The sequence below is a fragment of the Nerophis lumbriciformis genome, linkage group LG13, assembly GCF_033978685.3.
Source record: "Nerophis lumbriciformis linkage group LG13, RoL_Nlum_v2.1, whole genome shotgun sequence".
Lineage (NCBI taxonomy): Eukaryota > Metazoa > Chordata > Actinopteri > Syngnathiformes > Syngnathidae > Nerophis > Nerophis lumbriciformis.
The window spans coordinates 36,860,794-36,887,920 of record NC_084560.2 but is presented as its reverse complement, the minus strand read 5'-3'; the positions used below and the strand labels follow the sequence as shown (position 1 = coordinate 36,887,920).

Genomic DNA, 27,127 nt, shown 5'->3' with positions numbered 1-27,127 from the left:
AGTAGTCTTGAGTTCAATCCCAGGCTCGGGATCTTTCTGTGTGGAGTTTGCATGTTCTCCCCGTGACTGCGTGGGTTCCCTCCGGGTACTCCGGCTTCCTCCCACCTCCAAAGACATGCACCTGGGGATAGGTTGATTGGCAACACTAAAATTGGCCCTAGTGTGTGAATGTGAGTGTGAATGTTGTCTGTCTATCTGTGTTGGCCCTGCGATGAGGTGGTGACTTGTCCAGGGTGTACCCCGCCTTCCGCCCGATTGTAGCTGAGATAGGCTCCAGCGCCCCCCGCGACCCCAAAGGGAATAAGCGGTAGCAAATGGATGGATGGATGGTCAGCTTTTTGTCATTACATGCTGCGTTTATCTCTATTTTTACATTTTGATAGAGGGAGGTATTTTTTGTATTATTTATTAAGGTTTGTACATGTATATGTACATGTAGATGCTGTATCGGGACAGATCCATTAAGAGTTTGAGCAGAAATATGTTGTATAGGAATGAACTATACACAAGAAAACATTAACAAAATGATGTGTCACATGAATGGTTTTTGAAGTAATACCTTTGTGACATGAAAAAAACAAGTACTGTAAAAAAAAGCATGGTGTTTACTTTTTGATATTAATATAAAACTCAAAGCAGTTTGGCTAATGAAGATGAAGTCTAATAAACAAGCTTTCTTTTTAATAACGCCTCCTTGTAGTTCAGTACAACAGTTTGGCCAACAAAAATAGAGAGGAGTGACACCTCTCACATCGAATACACAATCTTCACAGCCTTCGTTTAGTTCGCTGAGATGACAAAACATATTAGCTAGTATTGATGTTAGTTTAACACTGATACAGTTTGCAGTTAAATAAAGGACGAGTGAACATTCCAGTCAACAAAGTAAAGACTTTATAAAGAAGTTGTGACAACGTTCACGACACATTGTTTCCTCACCTCATTAACTCTCACTCACAGCAGCTGATGGACGCTGTATTGAGAGAATGAAAGCAACATCAAATTGTTTTCTCCTTCGCTGTATACTTTTAGTGTGGGGACAAGATCGTCTGTGTTCAATATTGTCCACACCTGTCTCCATCTAAACACAGCAGTGCGCTCTTAAATGCACACCGGGAAGAGAGGGAAAAATGACGTTAAACCAAGCGCTTGGCTCCGTTTACTCCGAGGGGAAATCTCCAGAGCAAAGTCTGTGTAGCTTGTCCGCCATGATAAACACCGCTAGTGCGCATGCGCCTGACTTCGTGTAGCCTAAAATGCATTATTAAATGACGGTTTTTCGGTAATTAAAAAATTAGACGGTATTACTAACCGTCTGGAAATTTATCGCGAATCATTATACCGTTTGTTATTACATCCCTGGTCCATTAACAAGTAAAAAGCCAAGGGCGGTCACAGCATATTCTTGCCGTCGGTTGCCGTGGTTAAAGGGGAACATTATCACAATTTCAGAATGGTTAAAACCATTAAAAATCAGTTCCCAGTGGCTTATTATATTTTTCGAAGTTTTTTTCAAAATTTTACCCATCACGCAATATCCCTAAAAAAAGCTTAAAAGTGCCTGATTTTAACCATCGTTATATACACCCGTCCATTTTCCTGTGACGTCACACAGTGAAGCCAACACAAACAAACATGGCGGAAAGAACAGCAAGCTATAGCGACATTAGCTCGGATTCAGACTCGGATTTCAGCGGCTTAAGCGATTCAACAGATTACGAATGTATTGAAACGGATGGTTGTAGTATGGAGGCAGGTAGCGAAAACGAAATTGAAGAAGAAACTGAAGCTATTGAGCCATATCGGTATGAACCGTATGCAAGCTAAACCGACGAAAACGACACGACAGCCAGCGACACGGGAGAAAGCGAGGACGAATTCGGCGATCGCCTTCTAACCAACGATTGGTATGTGTTTGTTTGGCATTAAAGGAAACTAACAACTATGAACAAGGTTTACAGCATATGAAATACATTTGGCAACAACATGCACTTTGAGAGTGCAGACAGCCCAATTTTCATCAATTAATATATTCTGTAGACATACCCTCATCCGCGCTCTTTTCCTGAAAGCTGATCTGTCCAGTTTTGGAGTTGATGTCAGCAGGCCAGGGAAGCTAGAGTCGATAGGGGGTTTAGCTCGCTCGTCTGCGGGAACAAACTGCCGCCATTGCTTGCCGTGCTACCGAGGTCCTTTGTCCCTGAATTGCTCACACACTCCGGCAGATTCAATGGGGGTCTGGCGGCAGATTTCTTTGACTTTATCGTTGGAAATGCATCTGCTTTGAGTGTCGCAGGATATCCACACATTCTTGCCATCTCTGTCGTAGCATAGCTTTCGTCGGTAAAGTGTGCGGAACAAACGTCCAATTTCTTGCCACTTTCGCATCTTTGGGCCACTGGTGCAACTTGAATCCGTCCCTGTTCGTGTTGTTACACCCTCCGACAACACACCGACAAGGCATGATGTCTCCAAGGTACGGTAAACAGTCGAAAAAACGGAAAATAACAGAGCTGATTTGACTCGGTGTTTGAGAAAATGGCGGATTGCTTCCCGATGTGACGCCACGTTGTGACGTCATCGCTCCGAGAGCGAATATTAGAAAGGCGTTTAATTCGCCAAAATTCACCCATTTAGAGTTCGGAAATCGGTTAAAAAAATATATGGTCTTTTTTCTGCAACATCAAGGTATATATTGACGCTTACATAGGTCTGGTGATAATGTTCCCCTTTAAATTCAAGCCCTCAAGTCAAAAAGTTTGGACACTAGACTATATGACATGAGTTTCAGCTGTCAATTAAATTTACAAGGAAAACGCTCCTTCAGAGTGAGTAGAAATGTAAAAACAACAAAAGTTTGCTGTGGCAGGGTGAAGAATACGACATGAGTTAAACAGCACTGTTCTTCGTCATGTCACTGCCAGCCTCTCTTATCCGTGCGCAAAATGCGGGCGTCTGGCGTCACACGGGACCTGAGGTGTTATTATCAATATAGACAGAGACCTCTAAATCACTGGGAAAAAATACACAGACAGTCTGCCGGGGAGGCGGGGAGGACTGCAAGATGCCCTGGCCGCCTGCCGCCTCTTGACAGATTGGCCCGACGGTCGGCGGAGCAGATTCTCTCTGCCGGACTTCACGACGCTTCGGATCGCTTACCCCGTCTGTCGCTTTCATCACCTGCGGTTACACCCCAGGCCATCATGACTGGGATGTACTAGGGTTGTACTGTATACCGGTACTAATAAAGTACAACGGTACTAATGAATTAAAAATGGTACAATACTGCTTCTGAAAATGTTTTTTTTCCCGGACATGACAGGACGCTGTCGTAAAACGAGCAGAGGCGCATTTTAGGCAACGCACACGCACAGAGTACTTTCAAGCAGAAACAGTGTGTAGAGAGAAAAGGGAGAATGGACGCATTTTGCCTTAAAAACTCACAATAAAGTTGAAGCTATGAACACTGAAGGTTCTTAGCTAGCTAGCGGCTAACGTCCATCCGCAGTCGACAGTGTTTAAGCTCCTTCTAAATCACTTAACCTTGCCCTCCATGGCGACAAATAAAGTACGTTTCTTACAGGTATCATGCTTCACCACACACCGTAGGAGGATACAATAACTAATCGCTAACAGCAAGATAGTGCTCTTCAAAGTAAACAAACAACATGTGTGGATCTACACAGACATCTAATGTAATGATACCAAGTTCATACAAGAGCTGTATATGATTACCGTATTTTTCAGACTATAAATCGCAGTTTTTTTCATAGTTTGGTCGGGGGTGCGACTTATACTCAGGAGCGACTTATGTGGGAAATGATTAACACATTACCGTAAAATATCAAATAATATTATTTAGCTCATTCACGTAAGAGACTAGACGTATAAGATTTCATGGGATTTAGCGATTAGGAGTGACAGATTGTTTGGTAAACGTATAGCATGTTCTATATGTTATAGTTATTTGAATGACTCTTACCATAATATGTTACGTAAACATACCAGTTGGTTATTTATGCCTCATATAACGTACACTTATTCAGCCTGTTGTTCACTCTTCTTTATTTATTTTAAATTGCCTTTCAAATGTCTATTCTTGGTGTTGGCTTTTATCAAATACATTTCCCCAAAAAATGCGACTTATACTCCAGTGCGACTTATATATGTTTTTTTCCTTCTTTATTATGCATTTTCGGCCGGAGCAACTTATACTCCGAAAAATACGGTACATCAATACGTTTATTATCACAAATATATTGTCTTATTTATTGTTTAAAAACCAATGAAATACTTCACTGGACACAGGAGAACTTTAATTATGACCAATGTATGATCCTACTACTGTATCGAATCGATACCAGAATTTGTAGTATCAGCCAAAACTAATGTAAATTATCAAACAACAGAAGAATAAGTGATTATTACATTTGAACAGAAGTGTAGATAGAACATGTTAAAACAGAAAGTAAGCAGATTAAACAGTAAATGAACAAGTAGATTAATAATCCATCATAATTTTGACAAAATAAAAGAATGAGAAATGACAATATGTTCCTGCATACGTCAGCAGACAATTAGGAACCTTTGTTTGCTTACTTACTACTAAAAGACAAGTTGTCTAGTACAGTGTTTTTCAACCACTGTGTCGTGAGATACAGTCTGGTGTGCCGTGGGAGATTATCTAATTTCACCTATTTGGGTAAAAAATATTTTTTGCAAACCAGTAATTATAATCCGCAAATGTGCCGTTGTTGAGTGTCTGTGCTGTCTGGAGATCGGCAGACTTACCACGTTATACTCTTCCATATCAGTAGGTGGCAGCCGGTAGCTAATTGCTTTGTAGATGTCGGAAACAGCGGGAGGCAGTGTGCAGGTAAAAAGGTGTCTAATGCTTAAACCAAAAATAAACAAAAGGTGAGTGCCGCTAAGAAAAGGCATTGAAGCGTAGGGAAGGCTATGCAGAACGAAACTAAAACTCAACTGGCGACAAAGTAAACAAAAACAGAATGCTGGACGACAGCAAAGACTTACAGCGTCCACAAAGTACATCTGTACATGAAATGACAATCAACAATTTCCACACAAAGAAGGATAAAAACAACTGAAATATTCTTGCTTGCTAAAACAAAGCAGGTGTGGGGAATAGCGGTCAAGGAAGGCATGAAACTGCTACAGGAAAATACCAACTAAAGAGGAAAAGCCACCAAAATAGGAGCGCAAGACAAGAACTAAAACACTACACACAGGAAAACAGCAAAAAAATCCAAATAAGTCACGGCGTGATGTGACAGGTGGTGACAGTACACCTACTTTGAGACAAGAGCTATAGTGATGCATGCTTGGTTATGGTTTAAAGTCCTATTCAACAATTGCGACAATGACTTTTAATTGTCAATATCGGCTGCTGAGTTACATTTTTTAATGATTTCTACTGGTGGTGTGCCTCTGCATTTTTTCAATGAAAAAAATGTGCCTTGGCTCAAAAAAGGTTGAAAAACACTGGTCTAGTATGGACACAATTTTTTTTTATGACAAAATTCTTATTTAATTGTAATAAGAAACGAAGATTTAATGTACCGTAATATATTCTGTTAAAAAAAAAACAATAATGACATTGTTTTGTGGTACCCTTTATTTTGAAAAGTACCAAAATACATTTTGGTACCGGTAACAAAATATTGGTATCGAGACAACCCTACCATGTACCGGTATTTTTTTTAGTCCCGGTTCCTGCTTGAGTCGTTCCAGGAAGACGGTTAGGATTCTGGACTAATGGTACGGCTGTCTGTATTTTTTTTTATTCAGCTGACCTTCTTAATTATGACACCCTTTCGGTTCAAGTGGCGCTACTACGCATTGAACAAGACACGGGTAGATGACGACCAGCTTGGAATCATCACAAATGAGGAAGTGTCAGTTTGAAGCGAACGCCACTTAACATTCGACCGCTGCTACGGTGCACTTCATCAGCCCGACCTTGCTCTCAGCGATCCAGTAATCCACTCCAATAAGTGAACATTTGAAATAATCACACCACACAGACATACATCGGTAGCGGTCAACAGTCAATATGGCTTCTGGTCCGTCACTCAAATAGGTCCGTGTGCAACATAAAGACAAATACCTTATATAATTCCTATTGTAACAAAATGCACACCCATTGATTTATATGATAGATTTGATTTAATATATCATACTAAAGGACTGTGAATGAACATGAATACCATACATTTATATTATTTTACTTGTATTATTATTTTAAATGTTGTTATAGGGACAAGCGGTAGAAACTAGAAGATGGATGAACAGGAACACAGTGTGTGGTCTTTACAAGATGATGACATAAAAACTGCATTGCAATTTGCACATGCACACAGAGTTGACTTAAAAAGCAGGTGTTGACTAAATACTTCACTGCTGTGAGATGTTACAACATGATGTTGCTGGTGCACAACCTCTTGTGCTAATAAAAAAAAGCATTTTTTCATATCTTTATTTACACAAATAACATATAGTACCAGTAAGAGTAACAATGAATACTGGTATCTATTAGGAATATCCTGGCGAAAAACCGTGTATTACAGACTATATAAGCCGTTACTTTTTTCCTACACTTTGAACCCTGCGGATTATAAAACGGTGCGGCTAATTTATGGATTTATTTTTCGCCAATGGTTTTGTGTTCAATAGTTTTCATTAAACACAAGCAGAGGACTAAAAAGGTGTGTTATTGTTTGTGCTACGGCGCCATCCTTTGGACGAGTTTGCTCACTGCAGGTGCTGCTAGTTGAAAATGTATTTCCTGTTTTGCCTTGAGCCGAAAGTAAAACCGCCCATAGCGTTTCTGCTCGAAAGGATTCTTCATTCATCACTCCAAGCAGCGTTTGTAAGTTTTACAATATAACTAAAACAATTCTTACCTACTAAACTGTGTGATGTCAGTAGGAGTGTTTTCATGCTATAGTATTGTAATGAAGCTAGCGTCGTTAGCATTAACTAATATGCTAACACATTTACGAGAGTCTTTGTTAGTATTATTACCTTACAACGGCATTCTTTTTGTATTGTTTCAGTGTTGTAAAATCACCTTGGAGTTATTGAGTCTGTTTAGTGGATTGGAGAGCTAGCTTCCGCAGCTAGTGGGTCCATGACGATGACTTCTGTTTTGTTTGATCAGCCGTTTTACTGCCGTGTTATAAACACCCTTTGGAGACAGTTAAGATACGTAAATAAACATTGAAAACATGTGTGGCTTATAGTCCAGTGAGGCTTATACATGGAAACGTTTTTTTGTTTTTTTTCCTTCTAAAATGTTCTGGGTGCGACTTATATACCGGTGCGCTCCAAAGTCCATAAAATACGGTGAATTTGTAATCATGACGAACTTGCAGGCAGAGTCGTCATGAGAAACTCCACAAATCTCTCCCATTTGTCTGCTCTTCGTCTATTCCTACCGAGCGCTCCGACGAGGAAATGCACAGAAGGTCAGGCGGAGACAAGCTGTCCGTGGACACGTGCGACCAAGGGATGGAGCCCCGCTGAGGGTGGAAAGGAGGAGGACAAGTCACAAAGCAGCTGGCGGGGCGGGAATGGGGGCAGTGTTGTCGAAGCTGAAGGAGGTCTCGTGGAGGCGCGGAGTCTGACTGCAGCCTTATGTCCCGCTCGGGACGAGTGAGGGGCTAGTGAGGTGCGGTCACAACGTAACAGAGATAAAATGTTGCGTAGAATTACACAACCATCCCACAATCAGCAGCTCCAAAAATGCATTTAATAGTGCTCCTGCTCCCAGTATGCTGCTACGCTAACCCTATTTTAGCATCCTAGCATCATTCAAATGCAGTAGTGTGTTTCTAGTTCAGGGGTGTCAAAGTCAGGGCCCGGCCTTGAACTATCTATGGCCCCCCGGGATGATATTTGATTAGTATTAGAACTGGCCCGCAGGCACGCACCAATACTCCATCAGTGTTGGTGCTAGGAATTTTTAAAATGGGGTCCTAGGGACCCCATCAATAAAAATGGGGTCCCACAGTAAATTTTGGGGGTTCCACTTTTTTGTAACAAATGATAAATGTATGCATTATCCTGTTATATCTCACATTCTATATTGTGTTTTGGAAAAAGGTTGTCATAAATTCAGGATGCTTTATTATTGTCCATTCTTTAACATGTACAAGACCCATAAGAACTGAAATTACATTTTCGGCACAGTCCCACTAAGAGCAGACATACGTTACAGGGAGACAAGACGGGACCGCCGATGGATCAGCCCCTTACGGCGCTCCTTAAAAAAGGTGGGAAAAAGGTGATATTGGGAAAGGAGGGAAGAGTAAAAAAATATCAGTCAAAGGTGGACCCTCGGGAGGGGGTCCAGACTGAGTCCAAGGGAAAAAAATTAATTTGCCACAGCACACATAAACATGTTACATATAATCACAACAACTCGCAACAGAGGGGGGGGGGGGGGGGGGGGGTTGGGGACCTGGAGGCCGGCCTGCTGCTATGAAGCGCTACTCAGCCGTCCATCACCCCGAAGGAGAATTAAGCGGTGGCAAAGGCGTGGGGTGAGGGTGGTGAGTGTGTTTGTGTATATGCCCATTGTCTTTGGGTGTAGTGGTGTTGTGTTCATAAGCCCAGGGTCGTTCTGCATGCAATGCAAGCAAAGTTCGACTTCCAGGTGTCGTTGACGAGGGAGGGAGGTCAAAAGCGAAATTCCTCAGGGGATGATTACAGAACAGCCTGTTCTTGTCTCAAGGCCATTCGGGGGAGTCAAATCGTAGATAAGGACTTTTGTTTTTTCTCGAGCAGACAATAAAATGGCTTGCCTGTTCTATTCGCCCATGCTGGCTACTCTCATATCCAATTCTTCTTTTACAGCAAGCTTCTCCATAATGTGATCCATCTTGCGATTCAGTTCAGAAATCGCCCCAGAAATCACCCCAGATTGTGTTCCCACAGCCCGGCCCAATCCGTCCATTGCGACGAACAGCCTTTGGGCTCCTTGAGTGGCTGCCATCGTCTTACGAATTTTACGGTACACCAGAGCAATGCCCAGCCCAATCAGCAGGTGCCCCACGATCATGGTTCCAAATAGGTAGATGTCTTCCACGTCCTCGATGGAAAGGATTGAGAGGCACATGATTCTCCATTTGTCCCAGGAATCTCTCACGTACCCCGCAGAGCAGCCAGGCTTTCCTCGTCGAAAAGATTTTGACAGTTGACTCGAGAGTCCAGCTAATCAATTCCATGTCTGATGTTTAGATTTGGAGGACAGCGCAAAGAAAGAGTCTTCAAAAAAAAAAGTTTAGACAAGACAAGACAAAAGAGAGCAAGCAAGGAAAAGACGGGAGGAGAAAAAAATGTGACCGCCCTCACCAGAGGCAAGACAGAAAGAAAAAAAACAAAAGAAAACAAATGTTTATACATATGTAAATGTATTCAGTTATAAACATTCATTCACTTTCTTATTTCCTTCATGGATCCAAACTTCACCGCTGCCAGTATTTTTTTTCTATATTTTTATTGTATTATTTTCAGAATGTGTTTGTTCTATTTTTGGCCAAAGTAAGACAAAGAAAACAATCTGAAGTTGTCATTATTTTTTAGTTTTAATGCCACGATTTTAATAGTCCGGCCCCCGTGTGCACAGATTTTCCTCCATGCGGCCCCTGAGCTAAAATGAGTTTGACACCCCTGTTCTAGTTGATACAATCAGTTGGACTAAGTCAGGGGTCGCCAACCCGTCAATCGCAATTGACCAGTCGATTTTTGGGACCCTACTGGTCGATCGCCTAATTATATAAAAAAATATATATATACAGTTAGGTTTATAAATATTTGGACATTGACACAATTTTCAGTATTCCAGCTCTGTACAACACCACAATGTTTTTAATATGAAACAATCAACATGTGCTTTAAGTGCAGACTTTGAACTTTAATTTGAGGGTATTTACATCCAAATTAGGTTAACGGTGTAGGAATTACAACACATTGTATATGTGCCTTCCACTTTTTAAGGGACCAAAGTAATTGGACAAACTAACATAATCATAAATCAAATTGTCGCTTTTTAATACTTAGTTGCAAATCCTTTGCAGTCAATAACAGCCTGAAGTGTGGAAGCCACAGACATCACCAGATGCTGGGTTTGGTCCCTGGTGATGCTCTGCCGGGCCTCTGCTGCAGCTGTCTTCACTTCCTGCTTGTTCTTGGGCACTTTCCCTTCAGTTTTGTCTTCAGCAAGTGAAATTCATGCTCAATGGGATTCAGGTCAGGTGATTGACTTGACCATTGCACAACATTCCACTTCTTTGCCTTAAAAAAACTATTTGGTTGCTTTCACAGTATGCTTGGGGTCATTGTCCATCTGCATTGTGAAGCACCGTCTAATGAGTTTTGAAGCATTTGGCTGAATATGAGCAGATAATATTGCCCCAAACACTTCAGAATTAATTCTGCTGCTTTTGTCAGCTGTCACATCATCAATAAATATAAGAGATCCAGTTCCACTGGCAGCCATGCATGCCACTACCACCACCCATGCTTCACTGATGAGGTGCTATGCTTTGGATCTTGAGCAGTTCCTTCCCTCCTCCGTACTCTTCTCTTTCCATCATTCTGCTACAAGTTGATCTTTGTTTCATCTGTCCATAAGATGTTGTTCCAGAACTGCACAGGCTCTTTTACATGTTTCTTGGCAAACTCTAATCTGGCCTTCCTGTTTTTGAGGCTCACCAATGGTTTTTACCTTGTGATGAAACCTCTGTATTTCCTCTGGTGAAGTATTCTCTTAATTGTTGACTGGGACACAGATACACCTACCTCCTGGAGACTTTTCTTCATCTGGCCAACTGTTGTGAAGGACTTTTTCCTGACAAGGGAAAGGATTTGTCTGTCATCCACCACACTTGTTTTCCGTGGTCTTCCATGTCTTTTGATGTTGCTGAGCTCAGCAGTGCGTTCTCTCTTTTTAAGAATGTACCAAACAGTTGATTTGGCCACACCTAATGTGTTTGCTATCTCTCGGATGGCTTTGTTTTGATTTTACAGCCTAATGATGGCTTGCTTCACTGATAGTGACAGCTCTTTGGAATTCATATTGAGAGATGACCTACCCAGATTCCAAATGAATACATCACACTTGAAATTACATCTAGGCCTTTTATCTGCTCTTTGTAAATGAAATAAATGGGAAAAAAACAAGGGAATAACACACCTGGCCATGGAACAGCTGAGTAGCCTATTGTCCAATTACTTTTGGTCCCTTAAAAAGTGGAAGGCACATATAAAATGTGTTGTAATTCCTACACCGTTCACCTGATTTGGATGTAAATACCCTCAAATTAAAGCTCAAAGTCTGCACTTAAAGCACATGTTGATTGTTTCATATTAAAAACATTGTGGTGTTGTACAGAGCTGGAATACTGAAAATGGTGTGAATGTCCAAATATTTATGGACCTAACTGTATATATTGATATGACATCCGTGACACCACCACCCGGAGAGTGATCAGGCACGCATTTGAACCCCTGCACCTCGCCGCTCTCTCTTCAGCCTCTTATCCCGCAGCTCTCGACACTGCGGCCCCACCCTTCGAGCACGGCTGCACAATTCACCCGCTCGTGTTGCAAACGCGCATGGCATGACGCGCACGCAAATCATGGAGCTGCAACAATGCATAAAGGCCGACTGTTGCATCCAGCATCAAACAACTCTTCCCTCAACCACGACCGTCATCGCTCGCCTGCGACGTGAAGCGAACAAGCCGAATACTAGAGTCTGTGAACATTGCTCCAAAGTACGGATTTTCTGTTGATTTGTTGTGAATACAAAAGTAAACATTGACATGTGCAAAGGCAGTATCATATGATAACAAGGAGGCAGCTAAAGAAGGACATTTTATTTCAAAGGTAACTTCCTCTGATTATAATGCCCTCAGCTATCGAGGCAGAAAGGAAATTTCAACACAAGCAAGGAAAACACTCAATGTCAACAAAATATTAAAATTAGGGATGTCCGATAATGGCTTTTTGCCGATATCCGTTATTGTCCAACTCTTTAATTACTGATACCGATATCAACCGATACCAATATCAACCGATACCGATATATGCAGTCGTGGAATAACACATTATTATGCCTAATTTGGACAACCAGGTATGGTGAAGATAAGGTCCTTTTAAAAAAATAAAATAAAATAAATAAATTCTAAACATTTTATTGAATAAAAAAGAAAGTAAAACAATATAAAAACAGTTACATAGAAACTAGTAATTAATGAAAATGAGTAAAATTAACTGTTAAAGGTTAGTACTATTAGTGGACCACAATCATGTGTGCTTACGGACTGTATCCCTTGCAGACTGTATTGATATATATTGATATATAATGTCGGAACCAGAATATTAATAACAGAAAAAAACAACCCTTTTGTGTGAATGAATGTGAATGGGGGAGGGAGGTTTTTTGGGTTGGTGCACTAATTGTAAGTGTATCTTGTGTTTTTTATGTTGATTTAATAAAAATAAAAAACTATACCGATAAAAAAAAAAAAACTATACCGATAAAAAAAAAAAACGATACCGATTATTTCCGATATTACATTTTAAAGCATTCATCTCTAATTAAAATCACATTGAACACTTAACAATAAGCTCTTAAAATGAAATAATATGTAATAAATGCTTCATAAAGTGTAAGAAAATAGTGCAAAGTGTGTAGAGAAAGCTGAGAAGAACTTCTTTCTGCTGGTTTAGTGCCAGGAAGTTACAGCTGTGCTCTAAAGGGTGAGCGCGGTATTAGTGGCGACGAGTGCCTTGCATCATTTACAGACCACATTAGTCTGACTACGGTCCCTTTGAAAACATCCAAAAAAGTGCCGTACTGGCCAGGTGACTTTTCCTCTTTTATCCACAAGTTCTTCAATTTTACTTTCTCTTCTCACCCCATGCAAAGAATCAACCGCCAGACAACAAGATGGCGCAACAAATGTTCCATAGTTGACAAAAACGGCCCATGGAGGTGTCTCCAAGCCATTTTCTCTGCCTGCACACCCGATCCACCTGCCTCAATTGGCACCTTAACAGAACACTTCCATTTCCACCATTATCTCCCATCCTTCAGAGCTGCCCGGCTCATTCGCTGTGCCACTTTGGTGAGAGCGCAAGCCTCCGCAGCTCATACCAGCCAAACAAAGTCATTACTCAGTTCGGTCTCTCGCACACAAAAAAAAAAAGGCTTTGTGGAGCGCCGCCGCCTCGGAGATGATGAGGTGTTTTTGTCTGCATATAACGCGTCGTCGCTTTTGGATTCACACCAGGAAAATGGAGCTTTAAAATGTGTCTGCATTAAGCGCAACAGTGGAACCCACGTCAAAAAAGTGCTTTGATGGGTTTGTGATAAAAAACACATTTTTAACTATGTGCAGGAGGAGCGTGGGACAGGAAAGAAACAGTTAAAGGATTTGCGTGTCAAAAACAGCACTGTGTATGTTTCCCCATTCTTGTTATAATTACACATTCATGTATTGATATCATTTGGTGCTGATTCAAAGTCTTGGTGTTGGAGGTCTTGTCTCTATGGAAACCAATCTTTTTTGATGATGACATTTGTATTATTGTGTTCCTTGGCTTAGGAGGACCGCTTTGCTTGAAAACGATACTTGGGACGGTATAGCTCGGTTGGTAGAGTGGCCGTGGTTCGATCCCCGCTTCCGCCATCCTAGTCACTGCCGTTGTGTCCTTGGGCAAGACACTTTACCCACCTGCTCCCAGTGCCACCCACACTGGTTTAAATGTAACTTAGATATTGGGTTTCACTATGTAAAGCGCTTTGAGTCACTTGAGAAAAAGCGCTATATAAATGTAATTCACTTCACACTTCACTACTGACAAAGAGAGTCTTTGATGTTGGTAATAGGGATGTCTGATAATATCGGACTGCCGATATTATCGGCCGATAAATGCTTTAAAATGTAATATCGGAAATTATCAGTATCGGTTTCAAAATTATCGGTATCAGTTTCAAAAAGTAAAATTTATGACTTTTCAAAATTCCGCTGTGTACACGGACGTAGGGAGAAAGAAGTACAGAGCGCCAATAAACTTCCTTTGCGTGCCGGCCCAGTCACATAACATCTACGGCTTTTCACACACACACACAAGTGAATGCAAGGCATACTTGGTCAACAGCCATACAGGTCACACTGAGGGTGGCCGTATAAACAACTTTAACACTGTTACAAATATGCGCCACACTGTGAACCCACACCAAACAAGACTGACAAACACATTTCGGGAGAACATCCGCACCGTAACACAACATAAACACAACAGAACAAATACCCAGAACCCCTTGCAGCACTAACTCTTCCGGGACGCTACAATATACACCCCCCGCTACCCCGCCCCCGCCCCCGCCCCCAACCCTGCCCACCTCAACCTCCTCATGCTCTCTCAGGGAGAGCATGTCCCAAATTCCAAGCTACTGTTTTGAGGCATGTTAAAAGAAATAATGCACTTTGTAACTTCAATAATAAATATGGCAGTGCCATGTTGGCATTTTTTTTCCATAACTTGAGTTGATTTATTTTGGAAAACCTTGTTACATTGTTTAATGCATCCAGCGGGGCATCACAACAAAATTAGGCATAATAATGTGTTAATTCCACGACTGTATATATCGGTATCGGTTGATATCGGAATCGGTAATTAAGAGTTGGACAATATCGGAATATCGGATATCGGCAAAAAAAGCCATTATCGGACATCTCTAGTTGGTACCCAAGTAAAAATACACACATAGGGCTGTCAAACGATTCAAATGCTTAACCACGATTAAACTAATTTTGTTCACAGTTAACAAATATTTAATCACCAGTACAGTATTTTCCAGACAATAAAGCTCACCGGTATATAAGCCGCACCCACTAAATTTTAGGGGAACATTTTTTTTTACATATATTAGCCGCACCGGACAATAAGCCGCAGATATATATGTTGTGAAATGAGTTATTTACACAAATGTTTATTTACATAACTTACGGTAATTGTTTCCAAACAGTGTCTGTAACACGGCAGTAAAACGGCTGATCAAACAAAACAGAAGTCATCATCATGGACCCACTAGCTGCGGAAGCTAGCTCTCCAATCAGCTAAACAGACTCAGTGACTCCACGGTTACGTTTTGGTGAATTTACTGAAGAATTTGTGAAACTGAAACACTACAAAAAGAAAGCCGTTGTAAGTTAATAATACTAACACAGACACTCTGAAACATGTTAGCTCATGCTAATATGAGCTAATACGCTTGATTACATTACGATATGAATATATGCATAAAACACTCCTGCAGACATCACACATGGGACGGTTGAGTAAGTAAGAATTGTTTTAGATATATTGTAAAACTTACAAACGTTGCTTGAATTGATGAATTAGGAATCCATACGAGTAGACGCTATGGACGGCTACAAGACGGAACGGCACTAAATGGAAGGACATTGCAGCATCAACAGTGTGGTCCAAAATATGGCGCCAAAGCATAAACAATAACACCTTTTCAGTACATTTGCTTGTTTTGTTTTTTTTAACTATTTGCATTTTGGCCGTCAGCGAAGTAAGAAAACACGCATTAGCCGCGCCGTTTCATAAGCTGCAGGGTTCAAAGTGTAGGAAAAAATTAGCGGCTTATAGTCCGGAATTTACGGTATTAAAAGTTTTTAATTTTTTTTTTATTAAAATGTTCACCTAACATGGGACAATGTTGGTATTTATGCAGTTTGTTTGTTTATTAAACATTGTACTTTTTGTTTGAAAATAAATAACAAAAAACATTTACTTAAATGGACAAGAAAGTGCGACAAATGTCGATTTGCCCAAAACGTGGGCATTTTTTGGAAAATGTTGATATAACACAAAATTAACAGAAAGACTTTTATAGACACAAACATGCACTTTGTCTGGTAACTTGTCTGTCAGTCTGAGCCCTGGCGTAGTTGCACATACGTCATTTGCGTGCGATAACCAGGAAACATTGTGACGAAAAGAACAAAGTATATTATTGTGGGGACAGAAAAGCAAGCCTAAATAAGTATCCAAACTACGGATGTCCGATAATATCGGACTGCCGATATTATCGGCCGATAAATGCTTTAAAATGTAATATTGGAAATTATCGATATCAGTTTCATAATTATCGGTGTCTGTTTCAAAAAATAAAATGTATTACTTTTTAAAACGCCGCTGAGTACACGGACGTAGGGAGAGGTACAGAGCGCCAATAAACCTTAAAGGCACTTCTTTTGCATGTCGGCCCAGTCACAAAATATCTACGTCTTTTCACATTCACAAGTTAATGCAATGCATACTTGTTCAACAGCCATGCAGGTCACACTGAGGGTGGCCGTATAAACAACTTTAACACTGTTACAAATATGTGTCACACTGTGAACCCACACCAAACAAGAATGACAAACACATTTCGGGAGAACATTCGCACCGTAACACAACATAAACACAACAGAACAAATACCCAGAACCCCTTGCAGAACTAACTCTTCCGGGACGCTACAATATACACCCCCCGCTACCCCCCCAACACTGCCAACATCAACCTCCTCATAGAGCATGTCCCAAATTCCAAGCTGCTGTTTTGAGGCATGTTAAAAAAAATTATGCACTTTGTGACTTCAATAATAAATATGACAGTGCCATGTTGGCATTTTTCCCCCATAAATTGAGTTGATTTATTTTTGAAAACCTTGTTACATTGTTTAATGCATCCAGCGGGGCATCACAACAAAATTAGGCATAATAATGTGTTACTGTAATTCCACGACTGTATATATCGGTATCGGTTGATATCGGTATCGGTAATTAAGAGTTGGACAATATCGGAATATCGGTAAAAAAGCCATTATCGGACATCTCTAATCCAAACGTTCAAAAACAAGGGCAAAAAACAAAACAAAAAAAACGCACACTTTGCAGATAGGCTACTTTGTAAAAAAAAAAACAAGCCCAAAATTGCTTATAATAAACAGACCTGGCAACATTTCTAGATGTTTATTTTAGATAAAATAAATGTGTGTTTGTCACACACATTTGGAACGATTGATTGGTATGTCTCTCTTAGCAGATTGTGTGCCATTGTTTACAAAACACTGCTGAAGCCGCTGGTGGCGTGGCACTGCACAAAACATTATTACACGTCACGCTTGAACGTCCCAAAGCAGCTCCATGGCACAAACACGTTTTGGGTGTCTGTCAAAGACCAGCACAGCTCGATTGGTCAAAGGTCTAAATAAACAACACTGTGTCCAGCGTGCTTCCACACCAGCTAATCTTCTTCTCAGTTTCTATCCAGGCTGATTTGTAACGGGGGGCCCGGCGGTACGGTAAACCCGGCCAATTCCCACCAATCTGGTCGCCAGCAGACTGACAACCCACTTCTTTGGCAGCGGGCAGAAACATCTGTTTTCTGTTTGTCCTCAGAGGTTCAACGACTGGACGGGACCCTCCCTCTTGAAAATAAGCAGCCCGACTGAGTGAGGCCCCGAGCTGAGCGCTTGTCCTCTGGCTGGATTCTTAGGACTTACCAACACTAAGTTCCGAGGAGGCTGTCGGTGGATTTTCACTCACTCCGCTGACGACGCACCTGACCGACACTTTGGAGGGCAGCACGGTGTACAACGTCTAGTCCTCATCACATGCCACGGTTGTGATTTTTTTACACTTCTGTTCAAATGTAATAAGCACTTATACTTCTCATGTTTGATACTTGACATACGTTTTGGATGATACCACAAATTCTGGTACCAATCCAATACCAAGTAGTTACAGGTTCATACATTGGTTATAAGTACTCCGTGTGTTGCCTAACATGCGCCTCTGCTTGTTTTTACCTGAATTTGACGAAGACGCGACCTCATGTCTTAAAATAAAATGGAGTATTTTTCGGACTATAAGGCGCAATTAAAATCCTTTCATTTTCTCAAAAATCGACAGTACGCCTTATAACCCGGTGCGCCTAATGTACGGAATAATTCTGGTTGTGCTTATCGACCTTGAAGCTATTTTATTTGGTACATGATGTAATGATAAGTGTGACCAGTAGATGGCAGTCATACATAAGAGCAGTGACGTGCGGTGAGGTTGATGGCTGGTGAGGCACTGACTTCATCACAGTCAGATTTACAAACATATGAACCCTAAAGAGTATCTTATTCACCATTTGATTGGCAGCAGTTAACGGGTTATGTTTAAAAGCTCATACCAGCATTCTTCCCTGCTTGGCACTCAGCATCAAGGGTTGGAATTGTGGGTTAAATCACCAAAAAATATTCCCGGGCGCGGCGCCGCTGCTGCCCACTGCTCCCCTCACCTCCCAGGGGGTGATCAAGGGGATGGGTCAAATGCAGGGGACAAATTTCACCACACCTAGTGTGTGTGTGACAATCATTGGTACTTTAACTTAACTTTAACTTTACACATACAAACTGTAGCACACAAAAAAGCACAATTAATTAAAAAAACTTTATTATGGTCTTACCTTTACTTATAAATGAAGTCCATGCGCCGCTGTTGTGCTGGATTAATGCACCCCCTGACGGGAGTGTTATATCAACTAAAGCCCTCACTTAAACTTTCCACGTGCAAGATTGAATCTATTTAAAAAAGTATAACCGAGGGTTTATAAATGTCGCCTATACTGTATAAAACTACAAAATAACAAACACGGAGGCTCCAGTTTACACGAGGACCACTTTATTTACCTTCTTTCAAAAACCTCCGCTCCACTACAACATGTCATCACTTCCGCTCTTAGCGCCTTCAAAATAAGAGCTCAAGGCATATACTGTATAACAGCGCATAACAGTAACTTAACATCACAAAGAGGAAAGCCCATAAAAATAGGTTACAAAAGTTATTTAATAAGAAGCCAAAAAGTGCAAAAACAATAATGTTCGTGTTGGAGGAGTTGTGAATTAGATACACCTGCAGTCTGCAGGTGTACCTAATGTTGTGGCCCTGCAGTCATTCACAACTCCTCCAACACGAACATTATTGTTTTTGCACTTTTTGGCTTCTTATGAAATAACTTTTTTAAATAGATTCAATCTTGCACGTGGAAAGTTTAAGTGTGGGCTTTAGTTGATATAACACTCCCGTGTTATATCAACGGCGGGGGTGCAGGAGGCGGGATTACTGCGAGCCTCAGCCAGTGCGTCTTTTGCAGCCGTTTATGATCGCTCAGCACAAGAAATACGTTACACACATACAGTTGTTGACAAAATACACTGTACATTATATACCTCAGCTAACTAAACTATGGAAATGTATAATATGGTTCATATAGAAATACAGTCTCACTGCACAACAGGCCAGCAGTTAGCCGAGTCCGCAATCCATGTTGAGGCACAACGCAGTGCAATGCAGTGTTCCATTGAGAATATAGAACATTACACACGGCACTCAAAAATCTGTCAAAATGTTTTTAGTACGACTTCGGTAAACTATGAAGCCGCACCATTGGATGGATTGTCGGATTATTAATATGGTGCGTGTATAAGGACCGCAAAATGGCACTTATTAGCAGACATTATCTGGCGTTTTGTTTCACAATATTATGCAAAAACGTTTCTTACCTTCTGATACCTGCTGATGTGTATTTGGGATCTGCATAAGTCCTGAAAATTTGAGCGTGTAAGCCATTGTTGATAAGCTTCTTCTTTTGCTCTACCTTCTTATGTGGCATTCATCTCCCGCTGTTGCCATTTCTAATATAAAGTAGTGTAAAGTTCTTACTTATATCTGTCAGTAGACTCACTATGGAAGCGCTAAAACATACCGGTGTAGTGAGTTTACATTATTCACCCAAGGAACTTTAGTTTTTAGAGAGTTCCGGTCGGATGTTTTTTTTTACGGGACACATTTCCGGTGTTGTTATTGCACTAAATAAGTAAATAAGACCGTCCACAAAACGGCGCATCCTGAAGTGACTGTCAGAAAGCGGCTTGAAGATTAACTGTAAAACATAATTTATGCAACATTTTGACCAAATACCCGCCATTACATGTTATGTACACCACAAGGAAGTGTTTTCAATTTCGGGAAAAAAATTAATAATATGACCCCTTATTGCGCCCTATAATCCGGCGCGCCTTTTGTATGAATATAGACCTGACTAAACCCGCTCACTATGGTCCGGAAAATACGGTAATTTTTTGATGATACCACAAATTCTGGTATCAATCCAATACCAAGTAGTTACAGGGTCATACATTGGTTATAAGTACTCCGTGTGTTGCCTAAAATGCGTCTCTGCTCCTTTTTACCTGCAATGTGATGGGAAAAATATACCGGTATTTTTCAGGGGCAGTATAGTACCGTTTTTAATTTATTAGTACCGGTTTACTGAACAACCCTATCAGATAGTAATCACAATTTCAAAAGTGCAAACCAAGCCAACTTGTTTCCTCTGTTTGGCTCCAAATCCATCCCACTGGCCATTTCACGCATTCATCTGTGGCTGTGAATGACCTTCAAACCAGGCATCTTGTACTTCCCCACTCATATAAATATTGTTTCTTCTTCTTCGGCACGGCTTGTACTGTTTCGCCTGAGGAGCCGACTATGCAAAGACATGACCTAGATGCTGGGAGTGAAGCAAACAGCGTGGCTGCGAGCGGGAGAAATCCTCTACGGCGATCGCCAGATTCACATGAATACCGCAGAGCCTTCTATGTGAAAACGATACCCACGTCCAATCTCGGGAGGATTCCACTTCTCACTGTCTATTGATTGAAAACAGTGTTTTTCCAGCATGTTGTGCTTGAGGATACTCTCCCACTCCCACTGGACTACGGGATTTTTAAAGGACCAGATGCTAAGTTAAAGGGTCCATATGTAACAGCTGTATGTGTTGTGTCTGGGTACTTTTGAACCGATACGGTACCAATCACTAGTACTTAGGACTTGATTGATTGATTGATTGAAACTTGTATTAGTAGATTGCACAGTTCAGTACATATTCCGTACAATTGACCACTAAATGGTAACACCCGAATAAGTTTTTCAACTTGTTTCCACGTAAATCAATTCATGGTAATACAGACACTCAACCGTACCAATTTTCAGTACTTTTGTGTGATATCAATTTAAATTGTTAAATAATAAAATTGTCACAGCCAGCTGAGAATCATTTATTTTCTTTCTTTCCTTCAGTTGCAATTCCAAGATGGCAGTAGTGTATACAGTAGGCTACGGTGTGTTGCCGTAGTCAGGAAATAGTCTTTTGTTGAGTCTTACAAAGTGTTTCAACTCTAAGTATTGTACTTATTACACACCAGCAGTTGTACCTTTCATTAGCAACGTTGTAGGTGTATGTAAAATGGCTACTGCTAATCACATGTCTAGCATGTCTATGGCATATATCAGTGGTCCCCAACCTTTTTGTAACTGCGGACCGGTCAACGCTTGAAAAGTTGTCCCACGGACCGGGGGGGAGGAGTGATTTTTTATTTTTTTATTTTTTTATTTTTTGTCATAAAAATGTATTTAATTAAAAAATAAAAAATAAATAAAAAATATTTTATTTATTTATTTTTTTTCTTGTGCGGCCCGGTACCAATCGATCCACGGCCCAGTGGTTGGGGACCACTGGCATATATCATGCTTGGGTATTCACACGTAGAAGATTCTACACCAAAAGTAATCTATTTTTTATTATTCCGCCGCAAAACTTTGGCGCGGCCCACAGTCCGTTCGGAACCGTTCGAGTATCAAAACGTTCGGCTCGACCGGGAATCGTAAGCTCCCCCCAAAAATGAAAAAATTATATATTCTAAATTACCCAGAGTTCCTGGTTTTCCGGGTGATTTTCCAACTTGCACAATTTCCACATTTCTCAACCTATTTGAAACGTTCCAACATGCACACACTCCACTCAACTTGGACAATCAAACTACCATATTCCAAGTTTTAAACATTCCAGGATTTCCCAGAATTCCCAGTTTTCCAAAGCCCTATTTTCACCTCTTCCTGGAAAGTTTTCACAGTCCACATTTTTCAACCGTTTTTGACCATTCCACCTTCAAAACATTCTTCTTAATTGGGGCAATTTGCTGTAAAAATCTCCAGTTTTCTCGAAATTTCAGTATTTTCAAAATTCAAACTGTTATTACATCAAAATTTTTCAACCGTTTTGAAAAATTCCAATACCAACCAATTGTTATATTACTACCTTTTCTCCTCCAAACATATTGCTGGGTATTGTGGCCAAACAGATACATTTTTGTTTCATCTGACCACAGAACTTTCCTCCAGAAGGTCTTATCTGTGTCCATGTGATGTCAGATGAAACAAAAATTAAGCTGTTTGGCCACAATACCCAGCAATATGTTTGGAGGAGAAAAGGTGAGGCCTTTAATCCCAGGAATACCATCCCTACCGTCAAGCATGGTGGTGGTAGTATTATGCTCTGGGCCTGTTTTGCTGCCAATGGAACAGGTGCTTTACAGAGAGTAAATGGGACAATGAAAAAGGATGATTACCTCCAAATTCTTCAGGACAACCTAAAATCATCAGTTGGGTCTTGTTCCAACAGGACAATGACCCCAAACACAAGTCAAAAGTGGTAAAGGAATGGCTAAATCAGGCTAGAATTAAGGTTTTAGAATGTCCTTCCCAAAGTCCTGACTTAAACGTGTGGACAATGCTAAGAAACAAGTCCATGTCAGAAAACCAACAAATTTAGCTGAACTGCACCAATTTTGTCAAGAGGAGTGGTCAAAAATTCAACCAGAAACTTGCCAGAAGCTTGTGGATGGCTACCAAAAGCGCCTTCTTGCAGTGAAACTTGCTAAGGGACATGTAACCAAATATTAACATTGCTGTATGTATACTTTTGACCCAGCAGATTTGGTCACATTTTCAGTAGACCCATAATAAATTCATAAAAGAACCAAACTTCATGAATGTTTTTTGTGACCAACAAGTATGTGCTCCAATTATTCTATCACAAACAAATAGGTGTCGAAATTATTGGAAACTCAACACAGCCATGACATTATGTTCTTTACAAGTGTATGTAAACTTTTGACCACGACTGTATATACACGGTAGATCACCTCGACTTGATCATTTGAAAAGTAGCTTGCTTGCTGAAAAAGTGTGGGCACCCCTGCCAAAAGTATGTTTTATGTAATTTTTCGATTAATCGATAGGTTACCCGACTACTTACTAATCAATAGTCGCAGCCCTATATTCCATGTAAATTAGTATTGCGCTTTAAAAGTGGAGCTTTACAGTACTTTCACGCACCTTCTTCATGCTTTGTTGACATGGAAAATTGTAACATTGCCTCAAGGCAGAGTCAGCTGTGAGTGCTTGACCTCACGATACGTCACATGCAAGCAAAGTTTGATTTTACCCAATAGTCCATTTTCTTATTCTTGCTTCACTATACAAACTTTTTGATTAACGAACCCTGCTCAAAAACCAATAAAGTTCATAAATGGAGGTTCCACAGTAAAACACATTATTCACTTGCTCTGGGGTGTTGAAAGCAAATGTAACATGAGAGTAGTCAGGAAGTAGACTAGACTTTGTCATTCATGTCGACAGCAGACCCTAAGCCCACGGTTCGAAAGCCTGCGTCCTTATGGACGGAACTCGTGCTGCCCAAAAGCTGCATTGATATCAAAGCTGCGTGCTCCAAATAGTAATAGTTATTTGTCCGTGTGATGATACCCTGAGGTGAACTGCCGTGTTGTACTGGTTAAGTTGTCTCTGCGTGTTCACCAAAAGAAAACCGAGGGAAATGTGCTGAAGACAGAAAGGGTCCAAAGCAGGGAACTTTGAAGTATGCGCGGTCCACACTGATAACGACATGCTTGTGCAAGAAAAGCTTGTTGTTTGAAGCTAGGAAGATGCCCGTGCAAGAACCAGGTCAGGTCCATTTCCTTTCAAGGGGCTTTCATAACCCAAGCAGAAAGCAGGATGTTTACTCCACGCTGCTTTTGTCGTCTTTTGAGGCAATTCCACTTGAAACAACAATATAGTAGCCACAATATTGGCTCACACAATAGATGTCTTTCATTCCTGCGTTGCACATGTCATTATACACCTCATTTACACATCTCATGTCACAGCACACGCTTCATCAACAGTTTTCTCCGCTGGCCGCTATTGATTAACAGCCAGAAAATGATCAAATGAAAGGGGACTCGCTGAAAGGATTGTTAATACACCAGAAGATAATTTCTCTCATTGGTGGACGCTCAAATGACCCACTTTCCACAACGTAATTTTGACATTTATACAAATGCAATTATTGTGAAACTGACATTATTAATGTTAAAGTTAAAGTACCAATTATTGTCGCACACACACTAGGTGTGGTGAAATGTGTCCTCTGCATTTGACCCATCCCCTTGTTCACCCCCTGGGAGGTGAGGGGAGCAGTGGGCAGCAGCGGTGGTCGCGCCCGGGAATCATTTTTGGTGATGTGAATTAAGTTGTACACAATTACCAAAAAAAAAGATGTATTACTACCAAGAGAAGATGTACCGTATTTTTCGGACTATAAGTCGCAGTTTTTTTCATAGTTTGGCCGGGCTCCAGTGCGACTTATATATGTTTTTTTCCTTTTTTACTATGCATTTTCGGCAGGTGCGACTTATACTCCGAAAAATGCGGTATTTGTGTGGAAAAAAAACTCATACTTAAGACAAAGTTACATATTTTTTTTAGAAAAAGGTTGTAATGTTATTAGAAATACATCTTAATACGTAGAAATGAGAGTTGTATTTTGTTTATGCAAAGTTTAAACACTGCATGTGTGTTTTATTCGACAAAAATACTTAAAGGGGCTATTTGCAACATTTACACGGATGCCAACTTTTTTGCAATGTGTTTCTGCCATTAAATTCTAAGTTAATGATTATTTAAAGTTTTTCAGTTGGAACATTAAATATCTTGTGTTTGCAGTCCATTAGATTGAATATAAATTGAAAAGGAATTGCAAATCATTGTATTCTGTTTTTATTTACCATTTGTAAATGTCAACTTCACTGGTTTTGGGTTTTGTACAATCAACTGAATATCCCGTTACATGTTATGTGTTGTTAGCTAACAATAGCGATTTGGATAGTTCAAGTTAGAATACACATTTAATAAAAGCTATCATAATAACACAATTATTTTAAATAATTGAATAAATTCATCATTTAATTCTTCAAATTAGTAAATGATTTTAATTGAATGACATTATTTTAATTGAATTATCAAATTAATGATTTTTACTTCATTTAAAGAATGATTGCTTTTAATTTATTGAATAAATAAATGATTAATTTTTAATTAATTGAATGCATGAAGAAATTATTCTCAATTCATTTAATGAGTAGATAAATGTTTTTTTCATTGAATCAATTACTTTGTATTATCTATCACATTAAGGTTTTGTAATTCACCTAATGAGTCATTTTAATTCATATTCATTAAATGAATGACTGTAATTAATTGAATGAATAATCTATTTAATTGAATGAACAATAATTTGAATAATTGAATGAATGAATTAATGATTTTTAATTCACTGAATGAGTCATTGAATCTCTTAATTCATATTCATTGGAAGAGCGATTTTAATTTATTGAATGATTTATTTATTTTTAATTCATGGAATCAGTGAAAGACTGAATAATTCCTAATTCATTGGGTGAATAAATGATTTTCAATTCATTGAATAAATGAATGAATAATTTGAATTTAGTGAATTAATTATTTTTAATTAATTGAATGTGTAAATGTTTTTTAATTAATTGAATAATATAATATATATATATATACATATAATTTATATATATAGATGAATAACATATATATAATAATATATTTCAATTTTTTTTCAATAAATGAATTATTTTTGATTCAAAGAATAAGTCGATCATCTTTAATTCATACTAATTGAATAAATTACTTTAAATCATTGAATGAATGAATGTTTTTAATTTGTTGAATGATTTTGAATGTATTGATTAAGTGAATGAATGATTGTTATTTAATTGAATGAATAAACAAATTATTTTTAAATCATTGAATGAGTGAATAAATTATTTTTAATTCATTAAATGAGTGAATACATTATTTTTAATTCATTGAATAAGTGAATGAAGGATTTTTATTTAAAGAATGAATGAATACATTATTTTTAATTCAATGAATGGATTAATACATTATTTTTAATTAATTGAATGAATAAATGGTTTTTAATTCCCTGAATGAGTGAATACATGATTTTTAATTAATTGAATGAGTGAATACATAATTTTTAATTAATTGAATGAGTGAATAAATGATTTTTAATTCATTGAATGAATGAATACGTTATTTTTAATTCATTGAATGAATGAATAAATAAATGATAAATGGGTTATACTTGTATAGCGCTTTTCTACCTTCAAGGTACTCAAAGCGCTTTGACAGTATTACCACATTCACACATTCACACACACATTTACATCATAGAATGAGTGAATAAATGATTTTTGAATCACTGAATGAGTGAATTAACGATTTTTAATTCATTGAATGAATACGTGAATTTTAATTCATTAGATGAATTAATAATTATTTTTAATTCATTGAATGAATGTATAGATTCTTTTTACTTTATAGAATGAGTGAATAAATTATTTTTAATTCATTGAATTAATACATAAATTATTTTAATTCATTAAATGAGTGAATGAATGATTTTTAATTCATTGAATAAGTGAATGTTTTTAATTAATTGAATGAGTGAATAAATTACTTTTAATTAATTGAATGAATAAATTATTTTTAATTCATTGAATGAGTGAACGAATGCTTTTAGATTCGTTGAATGCATTAATAAATCATTTTGAATTTATTGAATGAATAATAATTATTTTTAATTCATTGAATTAATGGATTATTTTTACTTCATAGAATGAGTGAATACATTTTCAATTAATTGAGTTAGTGAATGTTTTTAATTCATTGAATAAATGAATAATTATTTTTAATTCATTGAACGAATGAATTAATATTATTTTTACTTCATTGAATGAGTTAATAAATGGTTTTTACTTCATTG

At 39.0% G+C, this 27,127-nt stretch overlaps 1 protein-coding gene across 1 annotated transcript in view; it reads right to left on the bottom strand.

Moving 5' to 3' along the window:
- man1a2 (mannosidase, alpha, class 1A, member 2) overlaps positions 1-27,127 on the bottom strand; it is a 178,349-nt gene that overhangs the window by 77,732 nt on the left and 73,490 nt on the right. The gene's annotated exons all lie outside the window — the stretch shown is intronic.